The sequence below is a fragment of the Nycticebus coucang genome, chromosome 1, assembly GCF_027406575.1.
Source record: "Nycticebus coucang isolate mNycCou1 chromosome 1, mNycCou1.pri, whole genome shotgun sequence".
NCBI lineage: Eukaryota > Metazoa > Chordata > Mammalia > Primates > Lorisidae > Nycticebus > Nycticebus coucang.
In genome coordinates, this window is record NC_069780.1 from 14,920,357 (window position 1) to 14,934,294 (window position 13,938).

A 13,938-nucleotide genomic window follows, 5' to 3' on the forward strand; every position below is an offset into this window, starting at 1 on the left:
TCCCTCACATCCTTCTCCCCCTTCCCCATATTCTTAGGTTATAACTGGGTTATAGCTTTCATGTGAAAGCCATAAATTAGTTTCATAGTAGGGCTGAGTACATTGGATACTTTTTCTTCCATTCTTGAGATACTTTACTAAGAAGAATATGTTCCAGCTCCATCCATGTAAACATGAAAAAGGTAAAGTCTCCATCTTTCTTTAAGGCTGCATAATATTCCATGGTGTACATATACCACAATTTATTAATCCGTTCATGGATCAGTGGGCACTTGGGCTTTTCCATGACTTAGCAATTATGAATTGGGCTGCAATAAACATTTTGGTACAAATATCTTTGTTATAATGTGATTTTTGGTCTTCTGGGTATATACCTAGTAGAGGAATTATAGAATTGAATGGCAGATCTATTTTTAGATCTCTAAGTGTTCTCTAAACATCTTTCCAAAAGGAATGTATTAATTTGCATTCCCACCAGCAGTGTAGAAGTGATCCCTTTTCTCCACATCCATGCCAACATCTCTGCTCTTGGGACTTTGGATTTGGGCTAATCTTACTGGAGTTAGATGGTGTCTCAAGGTAGTTTTGATTCGCATTTCTCTGATGATTAAAGATGTTGAGCACTTTTTCATATGACTGTAGGCCATGTGCCTGTATTCTTCAGAGAAGTTTCTGTTCAAGTCCCTGGCCTAGCCTGAGATGGGATCACTTATTCTTTTCTTGCTTATACATTTGAGTTCTCTGTGGATTCTGGTTATTAAATCTTTGTCATAGACACAACCTGCAAATATCTTCTCCCATTCTGAGGACTGTCTGATTGTTTTATTTATTGTGTTCTTGGCTGTGCAGAAGCTTTTTAGTTTGATCAGGTCCCAGTAGTGTATTTTTGAAGCTGCTTCAATTGCCCAGGGGGTCCTCCTCATGAAACACTTGCCCAGACCGATTTCTTCAAGGGTTTTCCCTACACTCTCTTCTAGTATTTTTATAGTTTCATGTCTTACGTTTAAATCTTTAATCCAGTGAGAGTCTATCTTAGTTAATGGTGTGAGGTGTGGGTCCAGTTTCAGTCTTCTACAGGTTGCCAGCCAGTTCACCCAGCACCATTTGTTAATAGGGAATCTTTTCCCCACTGAATGATTTTAATTGGCTTGTCAAAGATCAAATAACGGTAAGTAGCTAGACTCATCTCTTGGTCCTCTATTCTGTTCCAGACATCTACTTCTCTGTTTTTGTGCCAATACCATGCTGTTTTGATCACTATCGATTTATAGTATAGTCTGAGGTCAGGTAACATGATTCCTCCTGCTTTGTTTTTATTTCTGAATAATGTCTTGGCTATTTGAGTTTTTTCTGATTCCATATAAAACAAAGTATTATTTTTTCAAGATCTTTAAAGTATGACAGTGGAGCTTTAATAGGGATTGCATTAAAATTGTATATTGCTTTGGGTAGTATGGACATTTTAACAATGTTGATTCTTCCCAGCCATGAGCATGCTATGTTTTTCCATACGTTAACATTTTCAGCTATTTCTTTTCTTAGAGTTTCATAGTTTCTATATAGAGATCTTTTACGTCCTTTGTTAGATAAACTCCCAAATATTTCATCTTCTTTGGCACTACTGTGAACAGAATAGAGTCCTTCACTGTTTTTTCAACTTGACTATTGTTGGTATATATAAAAGCTACTGATTTATGAATGTTGATTTTGTAACCTGAGACTCTGTTGTATTCCTTGATCACCGCTAAGAGTTTTGTGGTAGAATCCCTGGTGTTTTCCAGATATACAATCATATCATCTGCAAAGAGCAAAAGTTTGATCTCTTCTGACCCTGTATGGATACGCCTGATCGCCTATTCTTCCCTAATTTTAATGGCTAAATCTTTCATTACAATGTTAAAGAGCAGTGGAGACAAGGGGCAGCCTTGTCTGGTTCCTGATTTGAGTTGAAATGATTTCAATTTAACTCCATTCAATACTATATGGGCTGTGGGTTTGCTATAGATGGCCTCTATCCATTTAAGAAATGTCCCTTCTATACCAATTTTCTTAAGTGTTCTGATAATGAAGGGATGCTGGATATTATCAAAAGCTTTTTCTACATCAATTGAGAGAATCATATGGTCTTTGGTTTTTAATTTGTTTATGTGCTGAATTATACTTATAGATTTACATATATTGAACCATCCTTGAGACCCTGGGATAAAACCGACTTGGTCCTGATGTATAATTTGTTTGATGTATTGCTGGATTCAGTTTGTTAGGATCTTCTTGGATATTTTTGCATGTATATTCATTAGTGATATTGGTCTATTTTTTCTTTTCTTGTTGGGCCTTTTCCTGGTTTGGGGATCAGGGTGATGTTTGCTTCAAAGAACGTTTTGTGTATTCTTCCTTCTTTTTCTACATTTTGGAACAGGTTTAGTAGAACCTGTTTTAGAACGTTTTGGGTAGTCTTCCTTCTTTTTCTACATTTAGGAACAGGTTGAGTAATATAGGTTCCTGGTTCCTGATCTGGAACCTCTTTAAAGGTTTGGTAGAATTTTGACGTGAAGCCATCTGGTCCTGGGCTTTTCTTTTTAGTGAGATTTTGTATGGTTGATGCTATTTCAGAAGTTGATATGGGCTTGTCCAACATTTTCACTTGATTCTGGCTAAGTCTTGGAAGGTGATGTGCTCCCAAGTATTGGTCAATTTCCTTCAGATTTTCATATTTTTGAGAATAAGGTTTCTTGTAATATTCATTAAGGATTTTTTGAATTTCTGAGGAGTCTGTTGTTATTTCGTCTTTGTCATTTCTGATTAATGAGATTAGAGATTTTACTCTTTCTTTCCTGGTTAGGTTAGCCAAAGGTTTATCTATTTTATTGACTTTTTCAAAAAACCAACTTTTTGATTTATTGATCTGTTGTATAATTCTTTTGTTTTTAATGTCATTTAATTATGCTCTAATTTTGGTTGTTTCTTTTCTTCTACTGGGTTTGGCGTTGGAATGTTCTTCCTTTTCCAGTTGCTTGAGATGTCCCATTAAGTTGTTAACTTTCTGTCTTTCCATTCTCTTGAGGAAGGCTTGCAGTGCTATAAATTTCCCTCTTAGGACTGCCTTTGCGGTATCCCAGAGGTTCTGATAATTCATGTCTTCATTGTTGTTTTGTTCCAAAAATTTGTCAGTTTCCTTGTTAATCTCATCTCTGACCCAGCTATCATTCAGCATAAGGTTATTTAACTTCCATGTTTTTGTATAAGTATGCAGATTCCTGTTCTTACTGAGTTCAACTCTTATTGCATGGTGGTTGGAGAAGATGCATGCAATGCTTTCTATTTCTTTAAATTTACTGACGTTAGACTTTTGACCTAAGATGTGATTGATTTTGGAATATGTTCCGTGGGCTGATGAGAAGTATGTGTATTCTGTTTTGATGGGATGAAGTGTTCGTAGATGTCTGTTAAATCCAAATATTGGATGGTTAGTTTAAATCTAAAATTTTTTTGCTGAGCTTCTTATTGGAGGATTGATCCAACACTGCCAAAGGAGTGTTAAAATCTCTAACTATTATGGAGCTGGAGGAAATCATGTTACTCATGTCTGTTAGAGTTTTTCTTATAAATTGAGGCACATTTTGGTTGGGTGCATAAATATTAATAATTGAAATCTCATCATATTGTGTATTACCTTTAACATATATAAAGTGACCGTTCTTATCCTTCCTTACTTTTTTTGGTTAAAAGCCTATTGTATCTGCAAATAGAATTGAAACACCTGCTTTTTTCTGATTTCCATTTGCCTGTAATATAGATGAGCATCACTTCACCCTGAGAGTCTATATTTATCTTTGAAGGTAAGATGAGATTCTTGTATGCAGCAGATATCTGGCCTGAGTTTTTGTATCCAGTCAGCCAACTTGTGCCTCTGTAGAGGACAGTTTAAGCCATTCACATTGATGGAGAATATTGATAAGCCTGATAAAATTTTGGGTATCAAGTTTTTTGAAAGTCCAGTGGACATTTTTAATCCTTTTGCCACTGTGGAAGTTGGAGTTTGATCAAAAGTTTCTGAGTGAGTTTACTTTTGTGAAGGGGTATTGTGCTGGACCTTATGGAGGATAGGTATGAAAATATCCTGAAGAGCTGGTTTAGTTATGACAAATTTCTTCAACGTGTGAATATCGTTAAAGTATTTAATTTCTCCATCATAAATGAAACTCAGTTTAGCTGGATACAGGATCCTGGGTTGAAAGTTATTTTGTTTTAGGAGATTAAAAGTTGATGACCACCCTCTTCTGGCTTGAAGGGTTTCAGCAGAGAGATCTGCAGTCATTCTAATATTCTTCCCTTTGTAGGTAATGGTTTTCTTATGTCTGGCTGCTTTCAGAATTTTCTCCTTCATATTAACTTTAGTGAAGTTGATTATGATGTGCCTGGGGGATGTGTAAGTTGGGTTGAGTCATGCTGGACTTCTGAAACTGTCTGCTATCTGAATTTCAGAATCTCTTGGTGTGTCTGGAAAATTCTTTTTCATAATTTCATGGAGACAAACCTCTGTGCCTTACAAAGCCTCTTAATCGCTTTCAGGGATTCCTATGAGGCAGATATTAGCTTTCTTTGAATTATCCCAAAGCTCTCTGAGAGAATAATCCGTTTTTGCTCTCCATTTCTCTTCCTCTTTGAGAGTTTGGGAGCGTTCAAAAGCTTTGTCTTCCATGTCAGAAACCCTTTCTTCTGCTTGCTTCACTCTGTTACTGAGGGATTCTACTGTATTTTTCAGATCTTTGAGGACTGCAAATTCTTGTCTCAATGTATCAAAATCTTTGGTGATTTGTCTTTAAATTCGTTGAATTCTTGAGATAACTTTTAAATTGCTCCTGGAATTTCTCTTTCCAACTTTCCCCCCCATTCTATTAATCTTGTTTGCAATTCAAATTCTGAATTCAATTTCTGACATCTTGGCCATCTGTTTATGAATGGGATCTTCAGTTGCATCTGCCATATCTTCCTTTGGTTGGGACTGATCTACTCTGGTTATTCACGTTACTGGAGTTTTTCTGCTGATTCCGCCCCAGGATTATTTTACACCATTTTACTAGATGAGCAGATAAAGAGAAGTTGGGTTGGGGGCTCCTGGAGTAGTGATTAACCACTCCTTTGCCCAAAAGCTGGGACTGGAGTCCGTACCTTTTCCTATGGAGCTTTGCCAAGGACCTGTACAGTGCTGTGGCCTGAGAAACTGGGGACCTCCTTGGTGTGGTGGGGCTAATTGGCTCTGTCTTGTTTTTAGCTGGTCAGCGTTCTGCCCTAGTAAATCAGTTACTCTGGGTTGAATTCTCAGTTGTTGAAAAATACCAGCAACTAAGTCACCCTGCCACAGGGAACAATTTGAAAAGGAAAATCAAACCTTCCTACAACCACATACCCAGGGTACCACTTCGATAGTCCTTGGGCAATTGGACCAGTTCAAGAGGTCCAAATCAATTGTCTCAGTCAGGTCCTGTCTCAGGTGGGAGAGTTAAAAAGTCTCTCGTAACTAGATGGCAGGGGCCTGCTGACAACTCAAATATGACTCGTCTAGTGCTCTGTGAGGTCAGGATGACCCACCCAGCAAATAGATTAGTCTGGGAAGGTTGATGCCTCCTTCCCCGCCTTGTACCTCTGTCATACTCAGTCCCTGATATCCCCGCAGGGCTGTGACCCAGTTGCTTCCAATGGGCAAATACTCCAGGAGTTTGCACCTGTGTGAATCACAGAGAGCTCTATGTCTCCTCAGCCAGGCCACTGCTCTCTGCCACTATCTGGCAGGGAGAGGTAAGGCCTGACAACCTCGGGTGCTTAATGGAGACTGGGGCTGTTGACCCAGTTCTAGCCTCACCCCTGATTGATGTTACTGACAGAATAGAACAGCTTCGCAGAATTTCTTTCTGTCCCAGCTATATTCCCCTGCAGAAGAGATGCCGTTAGAGTTTACAGAGCCTGCCCCTCCGGCCCTGTCTGTGCTGCTGCCCAGTCTCAGCTGCCAGCAGCACAGTTAGCTGTCAGTTCAGCCTCTGCCTGCCCTCCTTTGTCTCGGCTAATGATTCCCTGTGGGCTGGGTGTGTCTTAGGCTCAGTAAAGGGGTCCTCTGGGTCAGCCCCTCCCTGGGAATCTGCCGGCTCTGCGCTTGCGTATTCTAGTCCCTGCGCTCTGCCCAGGCCGATACTGCCTCAGGCTAACCCTTTACTCACAGGGCCTGCATTTCCACCCCACATCTGTTCTGCCAGTGGCTGCCACCAGAGAAGATGCCTGGCCTCCTCTGGTTGTCCAGAGAGATGGAGGGGTGTGACTCCGGAATATCCAGGGGTGAGCCCTATTGTTGCCAAAAACGGCTACTGCTCTGTGCCTTGGGGCACCACCACTCCTGTATAGTTCTCTCTCAGATGACCATCCTCTCCTTACTCCCATGTCACAGAATCAGCACTGACCAGCAGCAGTCCATGCCCTGTCCACACCTCTCGAGAAAATACCCAAGAGTCTGGACTCCTGGGGTACAGGCTTCCAGACCTCAGAGTGAGAGTGGAGGGGAGTGCTGGGAGCTCAGAATTGCAGGTAGAGAATATATACAGTTTTATACAATTTTATGCCTGGCAGGAGAACACCATGGCACCCTAGTAGGGGAAGTAGGTCCAGTTTCTATAGGGTCTCTCCAGTGGGATATAATGTGAGGACTTTTGAACTCTGCTCGCCTGTTAGTATGGAGTAGTATGAGCCGTTCTCATAGGGGAGGGACTCCCATCCACTTGGCAATGGATTTTGTACCTTTCGTTTGTATCCTTGTGGTTGCAGCTTGCCTCAGCAGGGTTGATGTGCATTCTTCAACCTTCTCTCTTGGTGCAGCTCTAATCCACCAGGTTACTTGTTAAATTTTTGTCCTTTAACTTTCCTTCTGGATGGGAGCCTCTGTGGAAAGCTGGCTTCAGTCAGCCATCTTTACTCCGCCCCCTATATATCTCAACTGTGTACTTCTTAAAATTCTTTCTATTTTTGAATCATTTTTAGATTTATGGAAATGTTGAAAGGATAGTGAAAGAGAGGTCCCATGTACCCTTCACCCAACTTCCCCACTGTTAACATCTTAAAAACTAAGACATCAATATTGGTATAATGAATCAATTAAACTATAGACCTTATTTGGATTTTGTCCATTTTGCCACTAATGAGCTTTTCCATCTCAAGGCCCAAGCCAGGATGCCAGTTTACAGTAGTGGTCCTGTCTCCCTCTTTTCCTCTGGGTGTGATGGTTTCTTGGTCCCATCTTGTTTGACTTGCCCTGGACACCTTTGAACAGTTGCTGTTGTGTTTTAATCCATGCTTTTTTTCTCTAATTTTTTTTTTTTTTTTGGTATTGCAGTGGAAAGGGGAAAGATTCCTTTCCACACTTTGAAAGTTCACTGAAATTGAATTGACAAAAGACAGATTAATAGGAGAAAAAGGCATACAGAATTTATTTAATGTGCAGGACAGGGGATCACAGAGTGTAATTACCCAATAACTTAATGAAGTACAGATGCTTTTTTCATGGGGGGATAGGAAATGTAGGCAATTCTTTTGAGGGGTAGTAAATGATTATTGAGGAGAATAAATGGACCCAGGAGACAGCCATTAACTTGTAAATTATTTTCTTTGGAATTTGAATAAGCCCAACAGGCAGACATTATCTTGTGAGAAAATTCATCTAGGTGAGGTTACATTTCTCAGTCTTCTTTTCTGTGACAGATAATGAGATTTCATGGAGGGAAATTGTGTTTTCTTTGGTCAAATCTTAAGGTAGATAAGAGAATATCAGAATAAAGCCTCTTCTAGCTTTACTGGCCTTTAATTTAAAATAATCAGGTCAGGCTTATGGTGGCTTTTCCTGTAGTTCTCCAGCTACTAGGGAGGTTGAGGCAGGAGAATTGCTTGAGCCCAGGAGTTGGAGGTTGTGGTGAGTGATGATTATGCCACTGCACCCTAGCCTCGGTGAGAGAGTGACACCCCACCTCCAGAAAAATAAGTAAATAATAAAATAATCAGTATGGAAGGTTGCTATATTTGGGGACAGGTGAAATTTCCTTTATTCCTTCAATAACAGTTATAATTAGGCTCAGTTGTATATAACAGAAAATTCATAAAAGCAGTTAAGTAAATATGCATAAAATGTTAGCAGCTGGGACTGATATAATTCTATGGTTTTCAGGAACCCATCCTTTTACTCTGTCTGTCTTTTAATCATTAATACCGTCTCCTATCCTCAAAGTCACTGATTATCCAATATTGTTGCTGAAGCTTTAAGAAGCAGGAAAGAGCTGAGCATGGTGGCTCATGCCTGTAATTCCTAGCACTCTGGGAGGCCAAGGTGGAAGGATCACTTGAGCTCAGGAGTTTGAGACTAGCCTGAGCAAAAGAAGAGACCCTGTCTCTACTAAAAATGGAAAAATTAGCTGGGCAATGTGGGCGCCTGTTGTCCCAGCTACTGGGGAGGCTGAGGCAGGAGGATTGCTTGAGTCCAGTACTTTAAGGTTGCTGTGAGCTAGGCTGTCTCCACCATACCCTACCCTGGTAACTGTGAGAATCTGTCTCAAAAAAGAAGTGCCAGGCCAAGCTCAGTGGCTCACACCCATAATCCTAGCACTCTGGGAGTCCGAGGCAGGCGGATTGCCTGAGCTCAGGAGTTCGAGACCAGCCTGCGCTACAGCAGACCCCATCTCTAAAAATAGCTGGGCATTGTGGCAGGCACCTATAGTCCCAGGAACTAGGGAGGCTGAGGCAAGAGGATCGCTTGAGTCTAAGAGTCTGAGGTTGCTGTGAGCTATGTGCCATGGCACTCTACCGGGGGTGACAAAGTGAGATTATGTCTCAAAAAAAAAAAAATAAAAAGTGCCACTTTGCAACTTATGATTGTATCTTATTGGTCAGAACTTAATCACATAATGTACAAGGAATACTGGGAAACGTTTTTCAGGCGAGCTTCTAGCTACTTCAAACAATGTTGAGACTCTCTTCCTAAAGAAAGAACATTGCATGGGCAAGTAGCAGAATATGATTCCCCCAGATAAGAATAGAGAAGTAGGTAATACTACTAGTAATAAGTAGTGGTAACTCGGTATATGTCTTTGTGGAGAAACAGATGTACAGTGATTGGGGAGCCCTGGATGAGAAGGGAGACATGTTTCTGGGGGCTGAGAAAGACCCTACTCTGTTGTTCATACCCTCCAAGTCTTTGACTGAACCCCCTAAGATCCTGTTTGACTGAACCCCCTAAGATCCTGCTGAGAAAGACCCTACTCTGTTGTTCATACCCTCCAAGTCTTTGACTGAACCCCCTAAGATCCTGTTTTCTTTTCACTCAGTCTGGTAAGTACCTTTGTCTCTGGCCCTTTAAAACTAAGTATATAAGCTCAGAGGCAAAAGAAATAAAACTCTTGATTTCCATGTTCTTTTAGAATCTAAAGGAACCTTTAATAAAGTTCCTGTAGGTCGCGACCCACAGGTTGAGAACCACTGCTTTAGATTCTTAAGATGTCAAGAATTTTCCCAAAATTAGGAAAACTGTCCTCTCTGTATGGCAAACACCTGTCATTGGTTGTGGCAATAGCAGGGAGGGAGAGGCAAATGAATAAAATGCTGATAGTTTCAATGCTGGTTGTTAGGGCTCTTTCTGAGGCAGAATTACAGGGAATTAGAGAGCAGCTGAAGTTGCCTAAGGAATGAACTTCTCTGTCAGGTGGCTGCTAAGGCCTCACCTCATTAAAGAAGAGAAAAATATGTGTCACGAGAGTTCCTATTTTCCTGTTTTTCACCATGGAAGAGCCCTTTGGAAACAAGTTTTTAAATCTGGATTGATTTGCCATGTGTAAAAAACACGCAGACCTAAAACATGAAGGTGAATTTTAAAGAAATGCCTAATTATTATTATTCCAGGATGAAGCTTAAGTATAATTATAATTTGAATAATTATTATATTATTAAAGAGTTGGTTACCTTACCCTAATAACAAAATATATTACCACCCTTCACCCCTCAAAGTCTGAAATAAGCATTAATACTCACCATTTAAAATCGCTGCAGGGAACACACAGCCTTTCAGCATTAAGTAAAATGCTTCTTTGTATATTTTAGGTGCATATTTAGGTCATTGAGAGTAAAAATGGGAACAGAAAGAAAAATCAGTTTCTTAAGAAGACAAAAATTCATATGTTTAAGAATTCTTTTATCAGTGTAATTGTTTGGTTTTAGCAACTCAATCCCTGAGACATAAACATGAAATGGTTTAATTTTTCCAGAATGGCTAAGAACAGCGTTCTGTCCAAATTACTAGTAGTATTAGTAATTGTAATAGCATTACTACCATTTTCAGTTGCATTTAACTATTTAAACAGTCTTACCCTAGGTTTGAAATGTAGTCTGTTTATTTGCTATCTTATATTTAATTCAAAATGCTTTGTGGCCTCAGCACAGGTGGACCCTATAGGTCCAGTATCTTGGAGTGAAGAGGCCTTCCTACACTCCTCTTCTTATTCCCTGTCAAGTGTAATCTTTAGTTTGGGGGCAGGAAAGAGATGGATGAAGATATTTCCTCATAAGGCTGTGTATGGTGAGTTGGCTGTCAGTGTAGGTAATGTTTCTATCCCATTTTTATCTGCTATCTATTTGTTAGTTCTTCAAATACTTCCTTTGAGGGGGGCACCCCTTGTGATTCTTTCTATACTGGGGTCATTCATTCAAACCCCTTCACCCACGTTAGTTTGTCAGACAGCCTCTTTCTGCCGTGAGTCCTGATGCCCAGCACATGACCTATATAAAGGGTGGCTGCATCTGAGGCTGACTTCACCAGAGAGACCACGGGATCTGTGGTGTTACCCATTCCAGATGAAGGGAACATTGACATTATCCTGGAATCCTCATTTCTTATTCCATCTTTTCCCTATACTTTGACCATGTTGCAGTAGCACTACTAGCCCAAATGGTGCCTTGAAGTGAATTGGGACTATTATTTTTTTCCCTGAAAGATGTAGAACTGAGCCAGGTCTCACACCTTGATTTTGGAGGACTTTGCAGTACTGTTTGCAGCCTCAGCGAGGTGCTCCTTTTGTGAGGACACAACCACTAAATCACTCACAGCTGTCCTGAGTTTTAGTACTCAGACTGCAAGACCACTGGCTCAACATTCTCAGGTAGAAGAGGATTCTTCAACTATCTGGGTATCAATTACTTTATACTAAGGGACTTGGAGTTCCTTGTTCCTGAAATGAAAGGAAAAGGGTAAAGGAAAGACTGATGCTTCAAAAACTTTGCATTAAAGGCAACCTCCTGCAGACTCTGTCTTGTACTGAGAGCACAAAAATCTCCAAATCATTCAGCATCCCTGGCTGTTGAGAGCAAGGCAGTCATGAAACTTCTTTGAAATTGTTCCTAGATCAGTGGTTTTCAACTGGGTGTAATTTTGTTCCCATAGCGGATATTTGGCAATATCTGGGCACATTGTCTACTGAGACATCGAGCTGGTAGATGACAGAGATGCTATAAACATCCCACAATGCATAGGACAGCCCTTCAAAGTAAAGAACTCTGTGGCCCAAGATGTCAGTAGTGCTGAGCTGATGACTTCTGCCCTAGAGTGGTGAGCACATTGGTCCTCATGTTGCTGGTGATCACCGGTGATCTTACCCCAATCTCTCACGTCAAGCTACCAGGAGAGCTAATTTCTTACTTTTGATTTTTTTTGCTAAGCTGTGGCTCCAAACGAATCTTTGACTCAATGTGTTTCTATCAAATTAGATTAAAGGATGTATTGTACTGACTGCATAGAATGGTGCTAAGATGGAAATGGGATAACAGATGTGAATATGTTTTCAAAAAATTTCGAAAAGCCACACAACTCATTATTTCTGCCATGTTGAGAGCTTTCTAGCTGACTAGAAAGGCATTCTGGCTGACCATGGCTGAAGTGCTCTCTGCTTTGTCCTCTTCCTTAACTGTAACATCAAGTAATCTGTTTTAGAAATAAGCCACCTGGGCTTACACAGTATGGCCGGCAACATCAGCTAGCGCTCGCTCTACTCTCTAATGGGGAAGCAGCCGACTACAAGAGACAGAACTGTATCTGCCTCTATTTCCAACAGACTCACAAAAAGAAGCCGGGGAAATTTTATTAGTCCTTTTTTTTTTAAAAAGTTAATATAAATTGTAGCAAAAAAAGGAACCTCAACTTTAGTAACACAGCTGGAATAATCTGCAGCGGCAGCGGCGGGAGAAGAGGTTTCATTTAGTTGATTTTCTGTGGTTGTTGGCTGTTCGCAAGTCTCATGGTGATGGAAGCTGCACATTTTTTCGAAGGGCGGAGAAGCTGCTGGAGGTTTGGTTCTCCTGGCAGCAACCTGACGCAAACCAAGGATCTGGGGATCTTCGCACTATCCCAAGATCTGAGTGGGACATACTTTTGAAGGATGTGCAATGTTCAATCGTAAGTGTGACAAAACCTGACAAGCAGGAAGCTTATGTACTCAGTGAGAGTAGCATGTTCGTCTCCAAGAGACGTTTCATTTTGAAGACCTGTGGTACCACCCTCTTGCTGAAAGCACTGGTTCCCCTGTTGAAGCTTGCTAGGGATTACAGTGGGTTTGACTCAATTCAAAGCTTCTTTTATTCTCATAAGAATTTCATGAAGCCTTCTCACCAAGGGTACCCACACAGGAATTTCCAGGAAGAAATAGAATTTCTAAATGCAATTTTCCCAAATGGAGCAGCATATTGTATGGGACGTATGAATTCTGACTGTTGGTACTTACATACTCTGGATTTCCCAGAGAGTCGAGTAATCAGCCAGATCAAACCCTGGGAATTCTGATGAGTGAGCTTGACCCAGCAGTTATGGACCAGTTCTGCATGAAAGATGGTGTTACTGCAAAGGATGTCACTCGTGAGAGTGGAATTCGTGACCTGATACCAGGCTCTGTCATTGATGCCACATTGTTCAATCCTTGTGGGTATTCAATGAATGGAATGAAATCGGCTGGAACTTATTGGACTATTCACATCACTCCAGAACCAGAATTTTCTTATGTTAGCTTTGAAACAAACTTAAGTCAGACCTCCTATGATGACCTGATCAGGAAAGTTGTGGAAGTCTTCAAGCCAGGAAAATTTGTGACCACCTTGTTTGTTAATCAGAGTTCTAAGTGTCGCACAGTGCTTTCTTCACCCCAGAAGATTGAAGGCTTTCAACGTCTTGATTGTCAGAGTGCTATGTTCAACGATTACAATTTTGTTTTTACCAGTTTTGCTAAGAAGCAGCAACGACAGCAGAGTTGATTAAGAAAAATGAAGAAACGCAAAAAGAGAACACATGTAGAAGGTGGTGGCTGCTTTCTAGATGGTAATACTGGGGGCCATGCTTTCCATAACCACCACCTTGTAGTTGCAGAAAGCCCTAGATGTGATGATAGTGTAATCATTTTGAATTGTATGCATTATTATATCAAAGACTTAGATATCTTGCATGAATGCCATCTTCTGTGTTTAGGTATTCTATGCCACTCTTGCTGTGAAAATGAAGTGCATGTAGAAAAAACTTTTACTATATGAAACTTTACAACACTTGGGAAAACAATTCAGTTTGGTTTCTGCACAGTGTAATATTTCTCCAGGTATCCTCCAAAATTCCCCACAGACAAGGCTTTTGTCCTCAGGTGTTGGCCTCAGCCTAGCCATCTAGGACTGTTCTTTTAAATTGCTGCCAGAATTTTACATCCAGTTACCTCCACTTTCTAGAACTTATTCTCTACTAATATTACTGGGACAATTTCTACTTCATACAGATGTTTTTTGCAACAGCAGTTATTAAAGTTTTTCTTCCACAAAAAAAAAAAGAAAGAAAGAAGCCACCTGTTTAAATAGAAGTTATCTAAATGTAATAATTTGCTGAAAGTGGTT

General features: G+C 40.4%; 1 protein-coding gene and 1 pseudogene across 1 annotated transcript in view; both read left to right on the forward strand.

The window, feature by feature from the left end:
- The window catches only part of ARHGAP24 (Rho GTPase activating protein 24), a 668,175-nt gene that overhangs the window by 38,529 nt on the left and 615,708 nt on the right, over window positions 1–13,938 (forward strand). The gene's annotated exons all lie outside the window — the stretch shown is intronic.
- On the forward strand, window positions 12,318–13,317 carry LOC128592383 (S-adenosylmethionine decarboxylase proenzyme-like; annotated as a pseudogene).